General features: G+C 37.3%; 1 long non-coding RNA gene across 6 annotated transcripts; it reads left to right on the top strand.

Moving 5' to 3' along the window:
• Positions 1 to 26,442, top strand: LOC125694631 (uncharacterized). Of its 6 annotated transcripts, none has more exons than XR_007377636.1 (6): positions 1 to 197; positions 2,845 to 2,971; positions 4,953 to 5,066; positions 13,111 to 13,187; positions 18,987 to 19,094; positions 20,512 to 26,442. It is a non-coding gene; the product is annotated as an uncharacterized LOC125694631 (long non-coding RNA). The 6 variants fall into 6 exon arrangements; XR_007377647.1 differs by having other exon boundaries at positions 21,687 to 26,442; XR_007377630.1 differs by having other exon boundaries at positions 18,987 to 26,442.
• Positions 26,443 to 27,041: the final 599 nt, after the last annotated feature.

Genomic DNA, 27,041 nt, shown 5'->3' on the forward strand with positions numbered 1-27,041 from the left:
ATAGATGTTTGTTTAACTGGAAATCCACCAGAGCAGCTGCCCAGTGCAACGGTACATATTTGCTTCTGAATCCTTTCTCAAAGGCACTATTTAAACATGTTGATGAACTGGGCTGGATTTATCCCCACCTCCATTCCAGCAAAACAAGGAGACTCAGAAGATAAAATTTGTTTTGTTATTGCAAGTAGTGCTCCATGGTAAGTGAGAAATTTGTTTTCTATGATTCTATTGAAATAGGAATGTGAAAAGTTTCCATATTCCTGTACAGATGCAATGTCTGTGTGTACTGCTGCTAAGTCACATTTAAATTTGAAAATGAATGTACTTCTATTTCTAGAAGTGTTTGTATATAGAGATCCTACTTGTCCATATTTGGCTTGGTGTTAAAGATCTGGCTACTCTAGCTTCCCCATTTTGGAAAGAAGGAAATAAGAATTACTGTGTAGAGAATATCATTTCAATTCAAGATATAGTTTCAGATCTGGTTATGATTTTTAAACTGTGAATAAGTGACATTAATACTGAGAATTTTATGATGTGTACAGCTGTACTAGCCATCACTTAACTACACATAGCATCCTTAGCAGTAACTTTTAATAACTGAAAATTTTCAGTCACCCCCGTTCTGGACTTAGTTCAGCACTGTGACCTAGAGGGGAAAGTTTGCAACTCCTGAGCCAGTCACACTTTACACTTCCTTTCTGGGCTCTGTTTTAGCTTTTCTTCTGCCAATGTCTGCAAGGGAATCACTTCAGCCTGTCAGCACCTGACTTTAATTAGCTGGAGAAGTTTCTCATTCTTGGAGCTACTTTCTGCAGCAATTCTAGAAATTCCACAGAAAGGAGTCAGGATTGAGAAAAAGGCAGACCATGAATACATGATGGCGAGGTGGTGTCATTCCTCCTTCCCTCCACCCCTGGCCAAAGATGTAAGTTGTCAGGAGGGGCTGCATCCAATGTCACTTCTACTGCTGTTGGCAGCGTTTATGCATGTGACCAACTTCACTTTTGCATGGAAGAAGATTAGAGCTAACAAAATGGTACGTTAAGTGCCACAAAAACAAAACTGCTCAGGGCAGAGATGATGTTTTTGTAATAAAGTAGAAACAGAGTACAAGATGAATCATGTTGTTAAGATGTGTGAGAGTTCTTTGACACCTCTATCAAACCAAACTGGAAGTGTCCATCAGCTGCTTACTTTTTTATTTGCTTTGTGTCTTCACCTACACTGTCTGTGGAGAGTAAATTGTGAAGTAGAAATATGGACTGAATCCTGAAATACTCATTTAAACTAAACTCTTACTACTGGCAAAGGAATGTCTATCTGAGTAACCCATCATACCTTACTGTTTTTACTGCAAAAGTGAAAAAAAATACTGAAAATAAAAACAAAAACAAAACAAACAAACAAACAAACAAAAAAACATATTTCTACTTCATCCAGCAATTTTGTTCCACTAATCAGAACATTGCATATAAATCTGATTTGAAAGAAGAGTAAAACTATGCCTCTTGACAGGACTTGTGTGTGGGGGGGGTCAGAACCAAGGGGCTGTTCCTTTAAATTTCAATATTTTCTTTCACATTTTAGCAGAATTTTCTGGTTATTATTTATTTATTTTTAATTAACTTAAACTTTTTCTCCTTTTTTTTTTTAAATGCCTTTAAGATTTATTTCTGAAATATTACTTTTAAATTTTCCAGTGTAATTTCTGGATAAATAGAAGAAAAATACCAGAAAATGGGCTATCGTAGGAATCAGTTGTTCTATCATTAAGGTCACAAATTGCTAAAAAAAAAAACAACAAACAAACAGGAATACTGTGTATTTTTTGATGCAGTGTTATGAAAATGTCTTTAAAAAAATTAAAAAAAAGCACAATACTTTGAGGCAAAATAGACATTTTTTGCAGTTTTTATGTTTTTTAGGGAAACTGGTCATGGTAGTTATGAAATCCAAACCATCAAATGTATCACAGATAGCAATCTTGACTGTTACTGCCTGCAAAACTCACCAATGGCAATGGCGTGATACTTTAAGTGCCAATTTTTAGTTCTGGTGATAGAAAAAGTGTAATGATAATTTTCTCCCTATTTCACAATGATTTTGTGAAATTCAGTTAGTGCCTGTAGAATGTTTTGATTGGTTAAAGTCTATGAGTACTTCTATGAATGCTCATCTTTTGATTGCACGTCTGAACTTAATCTGCTTAAACTTTCTTAATATATTTCCTAAGAGCATAAATCTTAATTTTTTTACACCTTCCCTCAAAATCTGAATTCTAACCTATAATATAGTCTATCAGCTGATATCTTACAAAGGTCTGTGTGTTCCATGATTTGAAAGAGAATATCACAATATTGCCAAGATAGTGAATCTTCCCCTTCTCTGAACCATACATACGTGGATAATACTGTTGATGTTTTTATATGACTAATATTATCAGGTTGTGGTTCTGAATTTTTGCTTTCTGGTACTAGCAGTTTATGGCAACAGGCTACAATCGTGTCAAATTATGTACTAAGAGTGTCTGTTGCATGACTTTCAAGATCTAGATTCTGTGACCCAATGGTATGCTATAAGATTTGTGGTAAATATGTACGTATGATGTTGAATTTACAGATTTACCTAATTTTCTGTTGTAAGAATAGAGAAGGTAACAACAAGTCTTGCAAACCATTGAGGTTCACTTAGAAGAATTTATAACAGAAGAAAAGTTATGAAAATGTTTGGTTAACTTCATAGTGATCCATTGTGCCTCAGAAAAGTGGTACATAAAGTAACCAATATCACACTGGAATGACTTTCTAAGAAGAGATCTGGATTTCTCTCCATCTTTTGTAGGTTTTAGACATTATAGTGAACATCTTTGCCATCTCAAGGATATACACAGAATGTTTCTGCTTGATGTTTTCTGTGAGGAGACCAGGGAATTGAGGAGAGGTCAAGGAGCTGCTGACCTCTCTACCAGGTGATGGAGCTATGCTTATGGAGCACATTTATGCGTCACACATGGTATTCGTTGCTTTTCTCAAGACAGCACAAGGCTACTTTTTTGTAGCCACCTATTTGAAAAACTCATACATGTCTTATCGTGAATGAGATTGGCTGCAGTGCTATCTCTGCTGGTATTATATGGAGTTTCACCCTTGGGGACTGAAAACCTTTCCACTAAAGATCACCAGTCCTCTCCTTCTAGTCTTTTTTTCTATAGTTTTATACACACAAATGAAAGAAAGTGACAAATATGCTGACTTAATATCAGAGGAATTTCTTGGACATCAATGAATAAGCCTAAAGGGTCACCACCCAAAAACACCATCAAAATTACTTCAAGGATTATTCCTATGACTCCATTTTATATGAACAGACTTTGTTCGTGCTGGGTAACACCCAGCTTCTAAGTCTAGTTAAGGTAATATCTGAAGCACATCTGTTGTGGTTTTATGACTTGACCCTTATGAATCAGAGCAAGAACTTTGGTTTTCAGAAACTCTCATTTATTTATTAGCTTCAATCCCAATGTACTTATATTTTTGCTATTATAATTTGTAAACCACATTTGCTTTCTTCCTCAGATCATTGCTGCTGTTTTTTTTTTTCTTTTCCCTTTTGTTCACTTTCCCTGCTTTTTGGGCTGGTGGACTTCTGGGCCTGCTGTCCCTCTGTCACAGACACAGATCTAGAGATAAAACTGTGGCATCCCATTTCTCTCTTTCTGACTTTGGAAGTAAATTCTTAAAAAATATTCTTCCCATCTTACCAGCTAATGATGCACATTTATGGTCTGTTTGAACTTCTTCATCCAACCTTCCTAACTTATGGGAAGGAGGTGTTTGTTTAGCCTCACTGTTCAGCCAATCCAGTAATGAGTATCCACTCTATAGGCTGTCATGAAGTACAGAATAAACTGTTCTACTTAAACTTATACTCTTCATAATGTCAACATACAAACATATATGAAAATTCCTGTATAATTATCTGATTTTACAGGCAAGTTGGAAAAGTTTTTTTGTCTTTTTTGACTTTTCCACCAATACTTAATCCCTGCAATTCCAAACAAAAATGGATGCATACCAAAAATAGTTTTGATTCAAAGATAGTTTTGTTTCAAAAACATTGTTAGATATGAGACAATTTTGATGAAAGTAGACATTTCCTACCAAAGTTATTTTAGTTAAACTCACAAAATGGAAACATTTAATTATTTCAACATACAAATTTATACAAATGCATAATGTAGGAGTTATTCTGACACGCATGGAGGAATCTCAGAGAGAAAAACCTTCTCAGAAAGTTACTATTTTTCAAAGTAAACTATTAGAAAAACAAATACAGGACAAAAAGTTAAACATATTTTATTACTTCCAGCAATACATTTCTTTCTTCTGTGTTATTCTGGAGACAAACTCAAATAAAATTCCTCAGGAAGAATACACTGGAGTCTACAAGTTAAATTTCTGATGCAATTCAGTTAAATTGAGCCTTTAAATACGTGAACTAAAGACCTGATTCTTCTTTAAACAAAAGTCTCTTTATACCACTCTGACAGTACAGAAGGGCTGTAAAACAAGTAGCGCAATGAATGCCTGACTAAATGCCTACTGGCACAGACTGGCACAGTGAAATGAAAATTAACCTCCCCAATTTTTTATAGTATTTTTATAGGTGGAAAATGTTACGACTGTCATGGAAATCACTAACAACAAAAGAATAGAAACAAACTCGCTAATTTTTATTTCATTTTTATGACAGAAGATTTCAGAAATTGATTGAAGCTGTGAAAAAATAAAATACAGGAATGCAAAGGCTTCTGTGGATTTTGCCTAGGAATAGTTTTCTTTCTTTTTGGAGAAGTTGCAACATGAAAATAAGTATTTATGATAGAAATGCTGACATAACATTACTAATAGCACCTCTACTAGAGATTGTTACAATGTGTATTTACTCAGGTGCAGCATTAAATAAGAGATGTGAACTCACCATAGCAACTCCTGCATCACATTGCAGATATGCTGCTTCTAAGATACGGCAAATGTTTCTGAAGAAATGTACCTGAATTTGAGGTAAACATCCATCAATTTCAAATTATTTTTCAAAATACTTTGCTATACAGTATAATAAAAAGTGATGTAGCTTGGCGTTACATAAATTACTGATTTATGACTGGACTTTGCCTTTTGTTGTCCAATGATTATTGCCTCAAAATGTAATTTTAGGCAGCTGCCCAATCTCTGCGAGCAAAATAGTGGCAAGAGCTCTACTGAGCTTCTCCAGAATGTCCCTATGAATTCTTAACCAGGAGTCTCGTCCTTTTTAGGCCTCCTTCTGGTGTCTCTCCACAAATACTACTGTTCACCACAAGAGCTTCAACGGAATTATATGAATTCATCCAAAGTGGGAAATAGGTTTTCTGCTGAACTGTTTTGCAGCTCAATTTTAAATTTACAACTGTTTTTCCTTTATTATCTATTCAGTTTGAATTTTATTCTCTAATATGTGTTTGTATTGTTTGACCTTACTTAGAATGAATTTCCATCCTATACATGAGCAAAATGTCTTGTTTGTTTGTTTGTTTGCTTGTTCATTTAAATGTTTAATCCTTTTAGTGAGTCTCTTATAGCTGATAAAAGCTTTTCCTCTGTTGAGTTTAATTTTGGCGCTTTTACTTTGGAGGCCTTTTTTTTAATGCATCCAGTATTACTTATATCTTAATAAAAGCTTTTAGATTGCTACTGATGTATCACCAACTTCATCTTGACCAAAATTCTTGCTAGCATGCCTGTTTATATGGATCAAAAAAGCAAGATTTTCATGATGTCTGGTGGGTTAGCATGCCTGCTGCAAGGCAGCTTTTGCAGTCAGTTCTTCCATGTGCTTTACCCAACAATCCATAACAGCCTGCTTCTGGAAGGAGAAGTAAGTGATCACAACTGGTTTGATCTTTTTTTGATATCAATCAACTGTAATTTCTCTTCCCAGATCTCACTTGTACAGGGGATCACACATTTTCTCACATCATCTAAGATTGATTAAGATTGATTAATAATCTTTTTTTTTCTTTTTATTTCTTCTCTTTTTCTTTCTCCTGCATTTATTTTTGTAGGTTCTTCTGTTACTGCTGGCAAGTTTTCCTGGGAGACACATGAAACATCTTTAATCAGTTGGTTATGCGCTCAAGGGCTAAGGGCTTCTTTCCCCTCTGTATCTAGCCCATGGGGACTAAGTGGAGGAGGAGGAGACAGAGGAGATTGCTAGTTCTACTAAGTTACTACTCATATAAAGGCTAATCTGATTATCTTTTCTTGCTTCTTTTCCTAAGACTACTTTAGCCTCCTTGCACTAAAAAAACATTTGTCAGTGAACAGCATATCTGAAGACATCTACTCTTTTTATGAAGAAAAGATTACACAGGGTGTTGTTCAAAATAGTGGCTCACAATGGATACAAAAATGCTTTGCATTTGTGATTGTTGATGGCCAACATGGCCAACACAGTAAGATGAACCATAATGTACCTAGATGCCAATAGTCAATAGAAACACAGAGCATTCTACCTACAGATTTCTTCTACAGAATATCACAAATCTAATAAAAATTAAGAGTGTTGCATGAATTGTCTGTGGGCTTTACCTCTGAATTTTTATCCAATGTAATCAACAGTAGCACTTGCTTTCTACACTTCATGGAAGAAAGCACTGTACTTCATGAAAAACATCAACAACACCTGGGCACTTCAATATTGCTTCAGCTCCAACGTCAGTTGAAGGCCAAATGAGAGATCTCTGCAACCCTTTAACACCTTTCCATTGTGTGGACAATAGAATCCTGGGCTTGACCCAGGTACCCAAGTTCACAATTATATTAAAATAATATAATGCTGTAATTTTTCAAAAACCATGAATCTAACAAGCATTATTTTTAATCTTAGGGGAACACTAAGAGTTCATGTGCCATTTTAATTAACATTTTATTATATTTCAGGCCTTCTAAATTTCAAGAGAATAGGGAAATGGGGAACGTAATTAGTTATATTATACGTAATAACACAATAAGTGACTGAATTTAGTGTATTTGGGACCAGCAGAGAGATAAAAGATGTTACTGCAAAATATGTAGGTATCTTCAGTATACTGAAATTTCTCTGAAATGTCCAAGTTCAGAAAAGCAAATACAATATGATCCAGCAGTTATTGTTCAGATGTACTCTAGATTTATGCCCTCTGTTTAATATTCTGAGCTCTGTGTTAGAAGTATTTTACGTCTCAGATATTAATAGTGAAAAATCTTGAGCTATGTTAAAACAAATTAATTTGTTAAAATATCAGTTATCAGTCTATGAAGATGTCACTGTTTTTGCCAGAAAAAAAATAATGTGAAAACCGAGCAACCATTGTAGTGCTCTGAAACAGCTTCAGTGACAGAGACATAATTAAATAAATCTAAAAAAAATATATTAAAACAGATATTAATATGCAAAAGTTCTATATTCTTTAATAATTATTTAAATGAATTCTACTAAGCAGTATAACCTATTTTTTTGGCAATATTCTCAAAATATAACTTTTAAAGAAACCAGGATCTTCCTAAATGTAGAAGTTATGAAAAGAATTGTTTGAAACAGGCTCAGACACATTACTCTTTAGTAATTCCAGTTTCTGGTTTGTGAGATGTGAGGTAGGAGTAAGAATAGGAGTATATCCTTGGATAAAGTGCCCTTGCTATTAATGAGAAATATGTGCCAACAGACACAGATTAGGGTTGAAATGGTGCTGCCCCCAGATTACTGAAATTTATGTCTTTGAATGTACGTTCTTTTTCATGCTCAAAGTGTTGCTTTTTCTATGCTCAGAAATCATAGACTTGTGCGAACTATCAGACTTTATACATATATATGTATATATATGAATGAGAATGAAAAAGTTTACTATCATGGAACATAGTTTTAATAACTTCCTTATGGCTAAAACTGATTTTTAGCTTACTGATGAATGTTCATCACTGCCTTATTTTACCAATAGCTTTCGATTATTTTGAATTTCTAGACTTCTAATGATTTAGAAAATAAATAAGAAATGTTTAGTGAAGTTTATTTTATTGTCAAAATTCTTGCTTTTATATACCTCAGAAACCAAGTTAAAAGTTTAAACTACTGCTGCATTCCATGAAGCCCTTGCTGCCATACTGGATCTCCCAATCTTTGCCTGTTTGCTAACCAGTGAACTACCCATTGTTTTGACATGCTCCTTCATTTGTCCTGAGAATTCATGACATTTCAAAATAGGAAAATTCAGGAAGGTCTTCTCCCATGGTACAGAAATGCAAAAACCTGAAGTAAAATGAAAATATTTTTAGTAACAAAATTGGAGATTTAATTAATGGCTCTAAGTGTATATGCATACATGTATATGTATACACACAAAATAAACGAACATATTTCTTCACCAAAGATGTTTACAAATCTTACGTAGAAATCTCCTCATGAAGCACATCCACCTCAAATGTAGCTTATTTCAATTACAGCACTGTTTCCCTACTGTATTTTCTATTTTCTTTCTCTCATGGAGCATTATTTATGTTCACAGTAACTGATGATCCACAGCAACAAAAGGGATGATTCCCATCAATACTGTGTGTTCCACGCCTCAGACCCAAGCAGCCTTGACCATGGCTTGTAAGCCTATCTCTCCCCTACCTTAGGACCTGGGTGCTTCTGGTTGTAGCTCAACTCTCCATATGACCCAGAAATCTGCCCTCTGAAGACCCCAGAGGGATGGATGCCTTTCCTCCCAGAAGTACTGCACTAAGATGCATTTAACCTCTGATTATTACTGTTAGTGGGTATAACACTTGCTGCTATTCTGATAGAGAAACACCACTGAAGGGTGCCTATGCCAGGATTTACAGCGCACTTTCCAGCTAATTTTCTTTGAGATGCTCATGATGCTCAGTTTTGACTGTGCTGTTGGCCAGCCTAGGGATAATGTAAACCATGTTCCCATGGTCATACAATGTATTGCAGAGCAACCTAGCTGTGCCTTAGCTTCCCATCTTCTCCGACCCTCCTTTCCAAGTAATAATACCTCTGTAATTCTGGTTCTGTGGAAAGGGTACCGTTTGTTTCCTTTTTCTCTTTGGTGTCTATTGGATTTGGCATTGGCCTGCTGATTGTCTCTTATGGTGACATCCCCCACAAGTTAGATACTGAAAACTAGGAATTGTTGGTTGTAGTTCTCAGATGGCTGAAATAATAATGCAAACTGAACTGATTAGAAAATAATCTAGATTATGATTAAAGATTTAGGTTTATACACTCACTGTAGTTGTAGATATGTAAGTAGTCAATGCTAGTATAGCATAGTATCAATGCCGGCTACAATTTCCCTGTATTGACTTGAGGTCCTTCTGTTTAACAGTCATGGGGGTATATCTGTGCTGTTACTTGTCCTTGTCAACATAAATCACTAAACCCTCAACAACCCGTATCTAAGTGAGCCAAAGGTTTGCTTATATGGCTATCCAAACAAGTGTGACAGAAGTGTGCCATTTTCTGTAACCAGTGACAGACAGAGGTGGGACATGACCAGCAACGCGCTCGGCTCCCTTTGAATCCATGACCTGAATAGACAAGGTTCTATTTATAACTGGATTTATTAAAAATGGGATTTGGCATGAGCACAGGCTTTCGCTTGGACTTTGATCTCTGATCTGAAGGGGAGGTCTCAGTCTCAACCTCTTCTCCGCATGAAACGGCAGCCACAACAGTGAGCCATGCAAATATCACGTCTCACTATTCATATTGGTATAGATATTCATTGGGTACACCATGTCATTGAAAATCAAGTCACATCCCTCTGCCTTATTAACTTTGCATCACAAGAGTTTATTTCTTCACTTTTCTTCCACCTGCTTTACTTCTGATTGAAAGAATCTGTTCCAAATATCATGAAATGCCATTAAAAATTACTGTTTTATACTGCTTAAATTTTTATTTTCCTTAACATCTCATTTCTAGTTTTCTTTTTAAAGAAAAGTTGGTGTCATCTTTGTAAAAATTAAGTGTCAGAATTTACGTGGCTTAGAGAAATACCACAAAACTTCCACTGTTACCTTCTTAGATTTATGGACAAGACGACAATTTTTTTCTGGTTCCGTGTTTTTGTGGTGCTTTCATTTAAAATGTTTGAAAAAGAATGATTATTTCCCTTTTGTGGTAAATGTTTCTTTTTGACATCACATAGTAATTCCTTATCAATGGACTTTGAAATTAATGAGCCTTAGAAATGGATATAGTATTGTATAGCTTACTGCTGAGTATAAAATTCATACCAGTCAAGAGAATGGAACACACTGAGTCCTGGACAGATATAGGAAAACAGCTAAACCTGTCCCATTGACTTACTGATACAAATGGTCCATTTTAAACATTGTACTTCAAAGTCATATCTGTCAATTCATATTTCTTCCCCTACTTCTTTTTCTTTAAAATTTTACTTTCAGCTATTTGATTTAAAGGAAAAAAGAGATCAAATTCTCTTCATTTATCTTTTTACTGGAAACATTTTGGATAAGTTCTTTTTGCTCTCATTTTCCCTGCCAGTGCAGTAATTTTTGCATAGAATATCATTATGGATATATTTTACAAAGTAGTAATGGGTAACACAACACAAGCACATCCATTCTCTTAATTAAATGAGCTATAGCTCTTTGGCTGAAGCAAACAATAATATTATTTATAACTCAAATTACATTATATAAAGTGTGCTCTCATCTATAAAGAGATGACATGGTAGGGTTCCGTGTTTGCTTTATTACTATTTTTTTTCTTCCCAATGAGTTTCTTGCAGATCTCTCTTAATTTACAAATAAAACCATGACTTTTGTGATTACCAGCAATGAAAATTCATCCAGAGATCTTAGATCAAGCTGTGTTTTTTCTGGTTTATGCCAAAATAGACTCTGGTTCACCTCCTCAGTGCTGAGGTGGCTCTTGGAGGGCTTGTAGGAACAAAAAGCAATAACAGTGCTTTTGCCAGTAAAAAGATGAAGAGAACAAATTCTTTCAGAAATAGGAAGACACCAGTTTTCAAGTCAGCTTTATAAAAAACAGCCGTTGTTTGAAACAAATGCTCATAGCAGGGTTGGGTGGAAAGGTCAATTGCTTGATGTTCCTCTGCAGCCTTCCCTCATTTCTGCTCCCTTTTGATCATTCAGCTCAGCATGCATTCGCAGTGATTCCTGAAGCTAAGCAGCTTGTGGTTTGGTTGCACAGCCTTTTTCCCTGGTGGAAGTGCTGGACTCATGTGTTTCTGCCCTCTCCTAATTGCTGGTATGATTATACTTGTGTTGATACAACTGTGTCTGGGGCTGCTCCATGCATTTGATGGAACTGATTTTTGTGGCAGCTCTTGGGCTCATTGCTTTGGAGCCAAGTCCCCAAGACACACTGGCAATTCTATCTTGCTCACCTTCCATTGGCTTTTCTTCTTGCTTCAGGATTTGTGGGATATCAGGTGAAATCTAGGGAAAGCAGTTTCCCAATTATTTTTCTCAAATCCCAACTGAAGATGGAATTGTGCTCAGTTCTTCTCATTTAGCTGTAAAACCCTCCAAAATTGTATGGTTTTTTTTGGTGTTGTTGTTGCTCGTTGTTTCTTTTCTCTCTCTCTCTCTTTTTTTTTTTTTTTTTTTTAAGTTACTCTCCCACATCATAATTGGCAAATTATACCTTTGCTCTGTCTGATGGAAATACCATGCTTTGGAATGATCTATGAAGGCTGAGTTCCGCCATGCTGATGGAGTGCCTACCTTCCTTTGGGAACTTGGCATCCCAGTAGGACCCAGACACAGGACCTAATGCTCTCCAGCCATGGACCCATGATGGGAGAGAGGCTCCTCCTTGCTCAGCACAGGGCAAAGAAGTGTGGACATAGCACAGCCTTTTTAAAATCTGCAATTTAATGGGACCTGGACAGAAGTGAACACATTTACAGTAAACATATCATCTCTTTTTTACCTCTGAGATCAATGTAATTAATGTATTATGGCATCTGTTATGTAAGATCTGTTGCAAGAACTTGTGATATCTGATGGATAAGGGGCAAAGACTAAGTCTAATTTTGAATATTCGAGGTTTAGTGCATTCTGTGGTAACCTTCTCCCAGGTTTATTGCTCTGGTTATACAGTTGCAGATGATCTCTTTCTTAGATTCATGGCAAAGGGGTAGTCACTAATTGCCCTGAGGCTTCAAGCTCTGTATGTTAGTAACTGTACAGGTGTAATCAAAGGATACTCCTTAGGTCTAAGTGCCAAAATTCAAATGCTTACAGACCAATGTCCTTTTGATTAGGATGAACTGCACCTTTACCTCATTAGAGGCAATCTTTGCATTGTATGAGTTGTGAGTCATCTAAATTAGAGCGATCCTCAGAATCAAAATTCTCTCCTTAGCTTGATTTTTAATATTCATATTACATCAGTGCCCATTTTGACATCATACAAACTAGTTAGTGATCAGCAAGCTTAATCCGGTTCATTTGATTCACATGAGTTGTCTCATGGGGGTTAACTGAAGCACTAATAAGAATGATATAAACAGGGTTACTTAATTCTTGCCTAGACAACGTTAGATCGTTTGATTAGATTCTTTTATTCCCTTCAAGGCCGCCAAAAGAACAAATTAACAAAGACTTACAAATATCTAGTTTGATCTACAATGAAATTTACAAACCACATACATTTCAAGGGAGAAAAATAAAAAGGCTTTTTAACATGAAGAGCTTAGTGCTCTTAATGACAGAATGAGGACAGAAAAATACTAATAGATTAGTATAATTAATTAGGCAACTTAAAAAAATATGAAAATTGCATTCATAAGGGAGTAAATTCTGCATATTAATTGAATATTTTGCATGTATTATTTGCAAATGTATATTTTTCCTCAGGAAAAATAAATGCGTGCTTATTTAGTTAAAAGGTGCATCTAAATATGTACATAAAACCATTCAGAACAGATTGAAGGACACCAGAAAAATCGATTGTAACATTTCCTGACTTCTTATTTATTGACATGGCAATTCACGTTTTTATTATTTTAATCTTTCTTTCCAGGTGAAATGCAGTTTGGGAAGACAGATAATAACACTCAATTGCTACTCGTCATTTTACTGATGGATAGTCTAGAGGAGGTAATTTTTCTATTAGTATAAATATATATTGCATAAAGAAAGCTTTATGAAAGAATGTTAAGGTTTGTGGAGTAATCTCTCTACATCAAAGAACACTTCTAGAAAGGATTGCACCTGGAAGCATGAACTTTGTGAAAAACCTGACTAACAATCATATCATGATGGTTATTGGTCAACATAGAACATGCAAAACCTCCCTCTCCTCTCCTCTCCTCTCCTCTCCTCTCCTCTCCTCTCCTCTCCTCTCCTCTCCTCTCCTCTCCTCTCCTCTCCTCTCCTCTCCTCTCCTCTCCTCTCCTCTCCTCTCCTCTCCTCTCCTCTCCTCTCCTCTCCTCTCCTCTCCTCTCCTCTCCTCTCCTCTCCTCTCCTCTCCTCTCCTCTCCTCTCCCTCTCCTCTCCTCTCCCTCTCCTCTCCTCTCCCTCTCCCTCTCCCTCTCCCTCTCCCTCTCCTCTCCTCTCCATATATATTAGTACCTTTTATTCCATAATTTCCTACGTTCTATTGCTGTAGTAATTGACTGAGATATTGGTAAATTAAATGACCCATCGCACAGGCAAATCTTGGCAATTGCTTCAGGCAGTTAGAGGTGACCAACTCTGAACAGTCTTCCAGTGTGCACAGTTTGCTGAGCAAACATGAGGTAGGGAACAAAATCATTAATTTTGACCGAATAAGCAATAGCTGCAGTTGGAAAAAAGATTCAGTGAATTAAGATTAGGCATGCAACCTTTGACATTTTCTGCCTCTTGGGTAAACAGCTGTTACACTTTGCTCATTTGATTAAGTATTGTTTCTAAGTCACCTTTCTTATTTTGCCCTTTAAAAATCACACCAAAATTAGCCAATATGAAAAATTTGCATCTGTTGGCGCTTCAAAATTAATTCATTTTTGGGAAAGCGTGATTTTTTTACACTCAGTCCAGGCAAAAAGCTACCACTTTGTTTTGCTCTAACTTTCCAGGAGCCCAAATGGAAATTTTTAGAAAGAGGAAGTTTTCTGAGGCTGCTGGTATGTGGTAATGCAGCAGAAGCAGATAAGGCATTGTTGCGGCATTCTGAGCTAATGTGCTCCAGCACCCTTATCATAGAATCATAGAATCATAGAATGGCCTGGATTGAAAAGCACCACAATGATCATCCAGTTTCAACCCCCTGCTATGTGCAGGTTGCCAACTACCAGACCAGGCTGCCCAGAGCCACATCCAGCCTGGCCTTGAATGCCTCCAGGGATGGGGCATCCACAACCTCCTTGGGCAACCTGTTCCAGTGCGTCACCACCCTTGGAGTGAAAAACTTCCATCAACCTTACAGTTGGAAAATCAGTCTGTGCTTTTCTTTGGGAATCTTTCATTACTTTTTTTTCTCTTCTGAGCCCTTCCTTGTAGCTCTCCTGTGTTTTTTTTTTTTTTTTTTTTTTTTTTTTTTTTTTTTTTTTCTCCTGTGAATGTATGTTAGTAAGAAAGAGATGATAGCATCACTTGGTGGACAAAGGAAAGGTGAGGTGGGTATACAAAAGTAGAAACGTGCAATAAGAAGATGGTGGAACAGATTGAGGAAGATAAGCGGGCTGTAACTAAATTCAGGCTGATATTGGAATGAGACAAAAAGAAAATATTTGATGTATGCCTGTAGCAACTATCAATATTAATATGAATTTGTGATGACTGTTAGAAGCATAAAACTAGGTGAATAAAAATTGATCATAGGATTTATACAAAACATTATGGTAATTTAAATCCCTATGAGCAGTGTTTACTTATGTCTTTGGGTAGAATAATGAACCTTTAATTGCAGGCAAGCAATTTTATGTCAGAATAAATCAGAACCTGAGTGTAGCAATTCCATTTATCCAACAATGGAGTTGATTTTGGCGCTCATTCAGCTTTCTTTAAATTAAGTTTTAATGCAAAGCATCTGAAGCACACTTAATAAAGACATTAGATACAACTCATATACAATGAAATGGTCCCCTATCCTCCCTTTATTTCCTTTAAACCCAAACAGAGCTTATTTTTACAGTAGAGATCCAGTTTTTGATCTCTATGAAACAATGAGCCAAACAAAACAAAACACACATGCAACAAAGGTGGTTGATTTCTGAGGCTGAAAGGGTAAAATGCAGAATGAATTCTTGCTCCAGGAATGTTTAGTTAAGCATTCAGAAATGTTGTTTTCTAAAGGAATTATACAGATTAAATGGTCTGGAACAATATCATATCAAATGACTGATGAGCGTATTTTAAAAACAGAAGATCTTAATTTAGAATGGAAAAGAAAATTATATTTAAGAATTTATTTTTTCTAGTTTCAGTGTATGTTAAACAAGATGTGACCTGTCCTGAACTTGAGACTCACTTGAGAAGTAATACAAAATGTTATTAAAGTACAGGCATGCTAACAGAACAGCAAAATCCCATCTCTGTCAATGCTGAGGCTCCTGAATGTCTCAGACAGCCCCTGCCGGAGGTCCAGAGCTAGCAAACTGCCTTTGTGTATTACCAGAAGATGTCAAACACCTGAAGCAGTATGAACTGGAGGTCCTATAAGGTTGTCTTTTTAAAAAAAACAATTTAAAGCCAGATTTTGTGACCTTTGCAATGCAACTGGAAGAGCACATTTGTATTCATGGGAGATGTTCTGGGCAGTGAGGTAGCTGCTGTTGAGGAGAACCTGGGGTGTGGAGGTGGTGGTGGGAGCTGCTGACCAGTCCAATATTTTGGAGCTGGTACGTGTATGGGTCCTACACAACAGCTATCTCTGGTGAAGAGATAGGAGGACTTTTGTGTAGCTGAGCTAGAGTCACTGGGGTGACAGCACTTTCTTCCTCCCATTGAGGAGAATGAGTTGAGGGGGTTGGGGGTGGGGATGCCTCCAACATCAGCTGGCTGTCATGCTTGGCATGTGTGCAGCTGAGATCATAGTGAGGAGCCTCTGTTCTTCTATCAGTATTCCATATTATAACATGACACAGGCTGTTTGGGTGCAAAAGCACAGTGCACTGCAAAACTGTGTTTGCTGGTTTCTCTAGCAGCCTCACATGAGTTCTGACTCTGTAAGATGAAGGTACTCTGGGAAGTACTGCATTTCCTAGGAGCCTCCACATGATTTCCTATTCTGCGTGTTGGGTGAAGGATTCTCATGCCTCTTCTAGGAGGTGAACCGTGGAGGGCTTGCTGATAAAGTCTCAGACTGACTCTCCTCTGGCTTTATTTTTGGTTTGTTTTGATATATTGGTCTGAATTATTCTGTATTATCTCACATTCCTTTTAATAAATTAGTTTCTCCTGTCTCAGTTGTTTTTTTTCCCTCTTCCTTCCACCACCCTCCCTTTCTCCCAAGGGAAGAGGGATGTGTCGTGTGATTAACTCTTCAAATCATGACAGCCTCCCTGTCAGCTGCAGGGCTCAGCACAATTTCAGTTTGCTGTGTTGTAATGCTACTGCCCCAGCAGCTGTCAGAAGCATCTCACTTTCCAGATATCAGGCAGAGAGATGACTGGCAGCAGAAAGCTGAGTGTCTTCATCAGCCTTCTGTCCTTGTGCCCTTACAGAAACTGCTTCACGCTCTGGAAAATAGGAACGGGTTAAAGCATTCCTTAGGAGAATGGGGCAGGTTTTGATAAGCATGCTGGTTAAAAAAAAATGCATGTCTTGGGGGGTTGTTGTGCAGCTGTTAATGTCTCTATCAGAATTATAAATATTTGCTTAAACTAGGAATGGAAAACCGTAATCGATGCTACAAACCAAGGAAAGGCAATTACAGTGACCTTCCAGAAAATAACAGTCTAAAGAAAATGAGGTAGTTCTAACTTTGTGTATGAATGTTGGGAGTAAATCAGAGGATATTAGGCAACATTGTCTAAAAATATATTCTCAGGTTCTAGTGGCTGATATTTGATGATGGCAAAAAATTCCCCTACCACCAAGCACCTAGCCTCCTAAAAATTACATTGAAGTTGACAACAAATTGCAAATGCTTTGGTTAGAATTAAGTATTGAAGACATGAACAGGATATGTCTACTGTTTTGTACTGCCTCATTTACTAATCATGCCATCTGCAATGCCAAATTACATGTAAGTTTTTGTTTGTTTTAGATTAGACTTGGGAAATAGTGAGCATTCAGAAAGAAATCCTGAAATAAAAGATTTATCATTTCTGTTTCAGTTTAAGATTTATTGTATCATCAAAATATTGTCACTTGCAGCAACTGGATAAGATAATGAGGATGACCTTCATGATTTTCTAGCACTATCAGAGCAAGGTCCTTCATATACATAAGTCACTTCCAAAATACTGCCTCCTATTTATTTCCATGCAAACTACAACAGTGAGCACAATAGCACTATTTGGTAACACAAATTTTCAGCTACAAAATATTTTTCAACACTGTCACCACCATTGGCTGTGAGTTTTCACCAGTGATAAACAAGAGCCTATATGCCATGCTTATAAAAATCTGCATCAGCAGAAATGACCCACTGTTTCACAGCAGCTATGATGATGTTGTTGCTAGGAAAATGTTGCTGATGCAGTCCATCTGTACTGACCTGCACAGATGGAAGTCAGAAGGCACCAAATCCTGATTATACGATGAGTGTTGTAGGACAGACAGTCCAGCCAAAATTGGAAATGTGCTCCAATGTCTTCAGAATGGTATGGGGCCTGGTGTTATCTTATTGTTATCTTAGTGCAAAAGAAAGGTTGTCATCTTCTCTGTCCTGACTATGGAATTCAGAGCCTTCAGCTTTGCAAAGTAGCAGTCAGAATTGATGGTTTGTCTGGCTTCCAGGAAATTCAGAAAGATCATCTCTTTGCTATCTCAAATGACAGTGAACATCATGTTACTTGTTGAGGGCTGCAGCTTGAACTTTTTATTTTATGAGAAATTCATGTCACACTCCGTGGACTGCTGTTTTGACTCAAGCTTGTAATGGTGACACCACATCTCATCACCAATAATGATGCGATCCAGGAAACTGTCACTCAGTCTTGTATTGGTTCAACAGGTTGCTACCAACATGTATATAGTGGTCTTTTGGATTCTGTGTGAGCACTCGTGGGACTGACCTAGTGCAAAATTTTCACTGAAGCTGTATTCTTCTCCATACAACGTTCCCTGGTCATAATCATCTGATTTGCACAGATGAGCTGACTGAGACACTCCATCCACCTCCTAACTGCACTCACATTCACTGTTTGTTCTCCATAAATGATCAGCATCGAAGAATGCCAGAGGGTGCATTTTCTTCTCTGCATGGAGGAATTCAGTGAAACTTTGCCCCATACACATTTCTATGTCAGAAATTTTGTCCAACTGCCCCTCTGCTCCTATCTGTCACATGGCAACAAAATGTAATAGAATATTAGTGGGAATGTTCAACCTAAAATCATAGAATCATAGAATCTTTCGAGGTGAAAGAGACTCTTACAGATCATCTAGTCCAACCCCTCTGCAATGAATGGGACATCCAAAGGTAGAACAGGTTACTCAGAGCCCTGTTCAGCCTGACCTTGAATATATCCAAGGATTGGGCTTCCACCACCTTTCTAGGCAACCTACTCTAGTGCCTCACCACCCTTATATTGAAAAACTGCTACTTTATAGCCAATCTAAAACTTCCCTCTTTTACTTTGGAAGCCTCTCCCCTCATCCTGTCACCACAGATCCTGCTAAAGATTCTATCCCCTTCTTTCTTATAGCCCCCCCTTTAGGTACTGAAAGACCGCTATCAGGTCTCCCTGGATCCTTCTCTCCTCCGGGTTGAACAGCCCCAGCTCACTCAGCTTGTCCTTGCAGGTGAGGTGTTTCATCTTGGGATAATTTTTGTGGCTCACCTCTGGATGTGCTCCAACAGATCACATCTATGCTGTACTGAGAACTCAACATCTGGACACAGTACTCCAGGTGAGGTTTCCCCAGAGCAGAGTGGAGGGGCAGGATCACCTCCCTCACTATGCTGGCTGTGCTTCCTTCAATGCAGCCCAGGATACAGTTAGCTTACTGGGCTGTGATGGCACACTGCTGGTTCACATCCAGTTTGCCATCCACCAGTACTCTGAAGTTCTTTTTGGCAGGGTACTGCTCAAACCTTTCTAGGTCTTTCCAGATGGCATCTTTTCCCTCAGGTCTGTTGACTGCTCCACACAGCTTGGTGTCACCCACAAACTTGGTCCCAACATCTATTGCCATACCACCAACATTTGCCTCTGATGTCATGGGCAAGCATAATAAAGAGGAGGCATTACTTTTGGAGCTGCCCTCTGCAAATTTTATTCTAAAATTTTGAATGTCTGTAGTAATACCACTCCAGTCTATATTTAAACTGTCACTAAGTTATCTTTAGTTGCAACAGAATCCTACTAATTCTATGAAAAAAGAACAACTGCTGAATGACGTATTTGGGGTAAATGCAGTATTAAAAGCTTTAATTTAAAAGTGTTTATTCACAAATTGACATAAAGTCTCAGCAGGACTTTAGGACAAAAACTGAAGTTATTTGGCATATTTTATGTATAATTGAGCTCATTAACTGCAAGACTCAGCACAAGTCACATTTTCCAAGTAAGATCCCGATGTACCCTACTTCACCTGGACACTTTCTAATTAATACTGAGATACATATACAACTCCCAACTCACTCCATTGCCCAGCCCCCATCATTCCTTAACAGAAGTTTAAGGTTGTGTGATCAAGCACCTGAAGGGCCGTGCTCTCAGGTCATGCCCATTGCACAAGCGTGCCTAATGTTCAGTGCTCTGATGTTTTCATGTTCACTGTTGCTATGCCTGCCAGTATGGAGGTAGCAAGTAAATCCTGGAAAGTCCCAGTAAACTTTTATCAAACAGATTTGGAACATTTGGCTGCCAAACACTGTAGCTGTTATGTGAACTAAGCCTGCAGCTCTCAGGGAGCTTGTAATCTTCTGAGCTCGTAGACAAGTCAGTATTTGATCCAGCATGACTCGAAAGCACCTTATGGGTTCAGTTGAAACTAACTGTAAGTCAAAGTCCAGTTTGGCAAAACATCTGAGCCTAAAAATACTCTTAGAAATTGTAAAACCTGGAAATGTTTCTTCTGCGAATAATTAACAGAGAGCATACAATTTTTATTTTGAAACTATTTCTTTGTTTCAAAAGTGACTGAAGTGTTACGGTGAAGTCAAGGAAGAATTAAATAAGTTCAGAATAAAATGATCAATTAAAACATCTAGTTGGTTGAACTGCCACAGACTGCTCTATAGCCAGTATGTAGAAAGCACTAACGTGCCAGTCTCATGTCTACTGGGGAGAAAAATAAAGCAGACATGTTTTGTGTTATTCAGCACCATTTCAAGTTATGCTTTCACGGAACTGAGTCTGATAGACTACTTCATTGTGATTCATCTGCCTCGGCATGCTGAAGAACAGAAAGCAAACAGATTCAGAAGAGAAGGCCATGACCTCATCAACTTGAATACCCGCCCTACTTTGTGGTTGTCATTAACCTGCAGTTGTTGACCAAAGGAATCATAAATGTTCTATTACAAGTAGTGACTGATATACTGGCTTTAAAAACCACAGACGTACCTGTTAAATGAATCAGCAACAGTTACTTTGACTATAGTTACTCAGGCTTTATTTTATTCTGAAATATGGTATGACCTGGCGTCTATTTCACTTGCCCACACGGAAGTAATGATACCCAAAAGTGGGAAGATAATAAAATGCACAAAATTTAACTTTATCATAATTATTTCCAATTATTGCAGTTAAAGGAGCCTTGAGGATTTTGGAGTAGAAAAAGCCCATTCAAGCATGCAGTCTGAAATAAATTCAACATTCCGTTTGTATGTGGAGTTGAGATTATAGTCTGCAGCTCAAAAATATCTCTTCAGTAGGGAGAGCATGTCAACACATCCTTGATTATCACTTCTTTGACTTGGGGACATGGTGCAGTACAAATAATATAAACATAACATTTATTAAATTAGCAAGAAGAACATATCCTATATGCAGAAGAAATTGCAAGGTGATATCAAAGGAACTAAAGATATCTAAAGGAAGTGCCAATTTCTCATTACACTAAGATAGTGCATTACACGTAGCATAAGAAAAAGAAAACATATTTTAAACTCTTTAGTGTTTGCAATATATTTGGTATAATTATTTTATTTTCAATTTATGTGTTTCCTATAACTTACTATTTTGCTTGTTGTTGAAAAGTTTTTTCCCCTCCACTGTTTCTAAGATCCCATTTTATCTGTGGTTGTTTGAAAAATCAGATTTCATTGATGTCTGAAATAGCAGAGAAAAATATCAATTGCAATCAGTTCAAAGAGATTTCATACATGTGTAAGCTGATTTCTAATACCATATAAAATGTTTCCACATAAAACAACTTTTTGCTTTAATAGAAGCACAACTATTTCTATATTCCTTACCACAAAATGTGTCCAAAATTTTTTGCATGTGGATGTTGCTATAAATCAAATTCTGTCTACTTGGTGTTGTTACAAAGGAGAAAAAATCTGAATAAGGAAATTCAAGCCATTCCGTACACAACTGATAAGACGTCACAGACAGCATTTTAAGACCCAAGAAGAATCTAAATATGAAGACACGATGACAATCAAGATTGTGACCTAGTAATTCCCTCAGGTAACTATGGTTGTGACTTAACTTCTGCTAAATGTTGATGTGTGCTTTAAATCCACTTATTTCAAAATTATGTAAGAGAAAAATTTAATTCTTTCCATATCTGTACCTTTGTAATTTATATATATACATATATATATACATGTATATATATATATAAATTAATACTTCCAAGTTCAAGGGTGCCAGGTGCCAAATAATTTCTGCTGAGTAAACTTTGTGTGTTGTCCTTTGAAAAATTCTTCCGTATTCATTAGCATGTATGTGAACAATCATTAGTTTTATTCCTTTTATCTTTTGGGCTCCTGTGCCTTGATACAAAGAGAACAGAGGCTGGGGTGCCCACAGGAAGAAGAAGAATAAACTTTAGCAAATGGAATGATATATCACTATTGAAGGGTTATGAACGTTGGTTGCATTTTGCTTAACATTTCATCTCAGTGCTGCTTCAAAACTGGTTAGTATTTAATAAATCATTTAAAGATTATTTTGATTGCTTGTTAAAACCTGTCATTCATGCTAATTTCTACTCAATTGAATGTTAATAAAAATATCTTTACATGCCAAGGATCCAACAGAGCTTACTTTTGCTTCTTAGAAGAATTGAGCACCTAAAACAGTAAAACAGAAAAGTAAATTCCAGTTAATTCCATTTATTCACGGTACTTTCTCATGAATCATCTCTCTATAGTAATAGAGAGAGCAAGTGAAAAGTTCATTGTTACATCAGCTGCCATCTACTTAGTCAATTTGGCAGCACCTTGGAGTCAATAAAAAGTAAAGTATGATTGTAAAGCCTCCTGTCCCAATTGTTTTTAAGTAATGTCTGCTCTTTCAAATTAAAATTCCTCAAAAAGTGGCTTGCGCTTTGGTGCAGCTGTCTTTGTTTAATCTCCTTACTTCTTTAGCTGGTTCAACTACGTTTGTACATACTACAAAGCCACTACAATTTGTGGCTCAAATAAATTCTTAAAGTTCTAGAATTTGTAATGGCCCTATTTTTAGAAAATCTATGTAACCTGATAGAGAAGATAAGAATTCAGAAAGCATGTTTAGCCTCTAGCCTGATGAGCTTCCTTTGTTTATATAACAGATGCATTTTTCAAATTTCAATAGAATATAAGTTACAAAGCCAATGACTCTTTCACAGTCAGAGCAATAATTATGCAGAAATGATGTGTTTAGATGGCCTTCTGTAGGCTGAAGTTCCTTTGTTCTACTTGTGGCCTGAGTCAAACAGGAGCTGTATGGCCCAAGTTAATGACTTATCAAGCTTGAGCAGTTTGCATTAAATGCACACACATGTCTTTCATTTGGGTCAGCACTCCCAAGAGGAAGCATGTGTACCTCCAGAAGACCTTGTAAGTATTGATGAGGATATCACCTTGAGTCTATCTCTGTGTAATATAATTAATTGAACAAATGGTGCAACAATGTTTTGCCACAAAAGAAGAGACTTAAAATATTGTAGTCTCTATCGCTATATAAAGATATTAAGAGGAGGCACTGGAGCTGGGATTGTCCTGAAGTAAAGCCTCCTTTTGCCTTGAAGCCTATTCAGGAATGTTTAAAGCAAAATAGTTTTTGAAAACCTCAGCTATCCATTACTATGCAAAATAACTGAAGCAAAGAGGTTCTTCATCATCTCTAGGCGCCACAGGCTGAGCATTGACTGCTTGTCTTTATCTTGCACTTCTCTCCTTGGGTGGAGCCATATCCTTGCTGAGGATCATAGTTTCCTCTGGGAGACAGCTGCACCTGGGAAAGTGGTTCACACTCCCATGGATGTGTTGTAGCTCCTGTCTGCACAGAAGTGAGGAGCACATCTGGGATCACCAGGACCACAGCAGCAGTGGTGATGAATCCAGAGGGCAGAGCAGAGCAAGGACACATAGGAGTGCTTCCCTGCCCTAGGACCTCCTTTGACCTCAGTCTCTCTTCCCATTACTTATTACTTTATTTTAGCTGATGCTGGTTTAATGCAGAATGAAGAAATGGTGCTTGGAGTCAAAACTGTCCTGTTTCACCACGTGTTGATTTGCACAGTCATGTGTCCTTTTTGCCACCATTTGCCTTGGTAAATCACAGGTTTTAAAGGAAGCATCAGCTCATCTTACATCTCTAACACCTATTTTGCCCCTACATCAAGTAGTTCTGTGTCACCAAGATAAAAAAGTATTGATTTGTATTATGCATGCCCTTAACAGGATAACTTAAAAATACTTTTGTAAATAAACATTGGACCAAGAAATCCTCATTAGTCTTTGCAGATCATACTGAAAATTATTTTTAGATGAGTTTTATTTCCTTCATCTGGGGAGAAACTGAGCATTGACTTCTGCACCTTCCTACACAGTCTTATCCAGACTACTTTCTTAGGAGTAAATGTAAGTCAAGAATTGCAAAAAACACAAGTGGTGAACTCAAATAATTTAATTAGACTATCCTGAGCAAACCATACTAAGAAATCTAAATTCAACGCCTGGTGTGCCTACAGTAGTTTTATACCAAAAGTTTCACTACCTCATATTTCAATCGATCAGATAATATTCAACACTGTATATTTTTCTTCCAAAATGCTGTTATCCTGCTCCAGTGGTATTGTAAAACATGTCAGTTTAGACAGCCCAGAGGAAACAAGAAATAGGACAGGTCTACACCCAGGAACAGCTACTGCTGCTGCTGATACAATTTTGTCCAGCTACAGCACAAGGATAACTTTTCACGAAGTAGGAAAATCTCAAATTCCTTACAGACATTATCTCCCTTACCCAAATGTGGGAAGAGAGAAGGAAGCTCTTCAATGGAAGAGAACCTCCCATGAAAGTTTGGCAGGTGTTGCTGAAGATTAAGGATGGCATTCCAAAGTGTCGCAGAACAAAGGAAAGGAAGCTGTTTATTTCACATCCCTTGTTTAGCACAAAGACAACTTTGCATCTGATCAAACCACAAGTGCATTTGGTACAAAAATAGATTTTCTTCTCAGTACTTAACAAAATGTAGGTTTTGGCACAAGTTTATCGGGCAAATTTTGCTTTTCATTGTCGAAAATTGTTATATTTAATGTTTCCATACAGACAAAACCATTCCCATTATTTCTTTACCACTGGCATTTATATGTGACCATGCTGAAGAGGTTATGCACGTGCCACATAGAGGAACCAGTGATGCCTGGCTAAACTATCTTGGCATAGGCAAGTGTGATCTGGAAAAGAACAGACATTTCCTTTGCTAATGAATTAGTGCAAGCAGTTGGACAGAAACAAGCTGTAAAATGCCAACTCAGCAGGAACACTTCCTCGAATACATAAAAGCTGTTCCTTTACACATGGCACAGCAAGATCTCTCCAAGAATTTCCAGGCCAGTATTCTTGCTTTTCAAAGTTTTTTCAAATAGGTACAAACCCTCCTCTCTTGAATGCCCCAAAACAAACAGAAAGGGATGTAAAAATTTAGAAGCATCAAAATATTAGAATCATCAGTCATGCAAAGCATGACTGGTTAAACTGGAAGAAGTGTCTCCTTGAGATTTTGCTTCTATCCTGAGTATATTTAAAAATAAAATGTTTGCTATTGCTGGGAAAACAAATATGATAAATCACAGAATCATAGAATATCCTGAGATGGAAGGGACCCTTAAGGATCACTGGGTCCAACTCCTGGCTCCACACTGGGCTCCATGCTCCTGGAGCACACTGGGATGTTTTAGAGTTGATCAAGCATTCAAGCATACAGCAGCTATTCCTGTTTGCCTCTGGGATCTGCTGCCAGAGCACCACCTGTGGCTTTGGATTTAATTTTATAGGAGACACGTCATTCCTACGTGAAAGAAGGATCCCCTGACAGGTTCTGGGATTAAAACAGCTCCTGCTATTTGTGAGTAAGCAAAGTGAGTAGTTTGTGAAAGACTTATCCTGGCATCGCAACTGGCTCTACTGTGGTCATCTCAGCTAAACCTGCTGTGCTAGTGAGTTCCAAAAGTTGGTCTGTAAGGTGACCTGCATGAAGATGCCCTGTATAAAGATGTCCTGCAATATGTGGAGCAGGACTGGCAATAGCAAGATGGAGGGAAAAATGGGAGACCAAGAGGAAGAGAAATCAGTGAGGTATGAAGACGGGGACACCTAAGTAGATTGTATCTACTTTAAAAAAATGTTATATCAAAATATGCAGCAGTAAGGTAAAGAATGTGCCCTACTGTCATCAACAAACTGACTGCAATACCCTCTTCTGATCACAACATTTTTGACTTACATAGATTTCACTGATGCTCATGATAAGAAGTGTTAATTTTTTTTTGTCATAATGATGCCTTAGAAAAACATGTATTCTATTCCTGCTGAAAATTTTCCCACTGAAGATAAAATTTATCTGAAGAGTTTCCACGGGATATTTCTACATGGTGCTCCAGTGATGGAAGTTTTGCTTTGACTATTTTTAATGGCGTTTTGTTGACTCACTTCAATAAAATATTTTTGTTTTCTTAACTGAATCAGTGTTCATGTTAAATACTTTCACAGCTCATTTCCATTTGGAACAAAAATGATTCTGGAATTTCCCATGAGATAGACTGTGTAGTTTCAATTTGCATAACAGTTATATTGAAGATGCTATCAAAGTCCAAGGTATTGCTTAATAGAAGAATGACCAGAAAGGTATCTTCTGATAATATAAATTAAAAAAAAGAACATTTCCAATTTTAGAGGGAATAGGATTATAGCTAAGCCTTTAATTAAAAAAAAAAAAAAGCTTCATGTATGTATGCTTCATATTATATGATTATGGTCCTGTCAAGAATATGAGTGGAAAGTGAGACTCTGCCTATGCACTGAACCCAGTTCAGATTCTACACTCAACCTTAGGGGCACTCAGCTTTAGATGGAGCCTCTGTGTCTTTTGGATCTCTGTCTATCTAGGTCCATCTTCCTAGGCACATCTATAATTTTCAGTGCAGAGTAATTCAGTGCCAACCTTTTCTTCCTGAGAGCATTTGAGTTCTAGAAATGTAATGAGCCTCTGCATACATAAATCATCAGACTTACCCTGTGTGACAAAGATGAGTTTTCTTCAAAGTTAAGATATTTCAAGTATTAATGGAGACAGCAGTGGCTTTTTTTTTATATAATGACCTTACAAGGAGTGAGAAGTCTGAGTACAGATTTCTTCTCAGCAGGCTCTCTCCTGGATCTTGGTTAGTTCAAACCCCTGTTGCCTATTG

The sequence above is a fragment of the Lagopus muta genome, chromosome 1 (genome assembly GCF_023343835.1).
Source record: "Lagopus muta isolate bLagMut1 chromosome 1, bLagMut1 primary, whole genome shotgun sequence".
Classification (NCBI taxonomy): Eukaryota; Metazoa; Chordata; class Aves; order Galliformes; family Phasianidae; genus Lagopus; species Lagopus muta.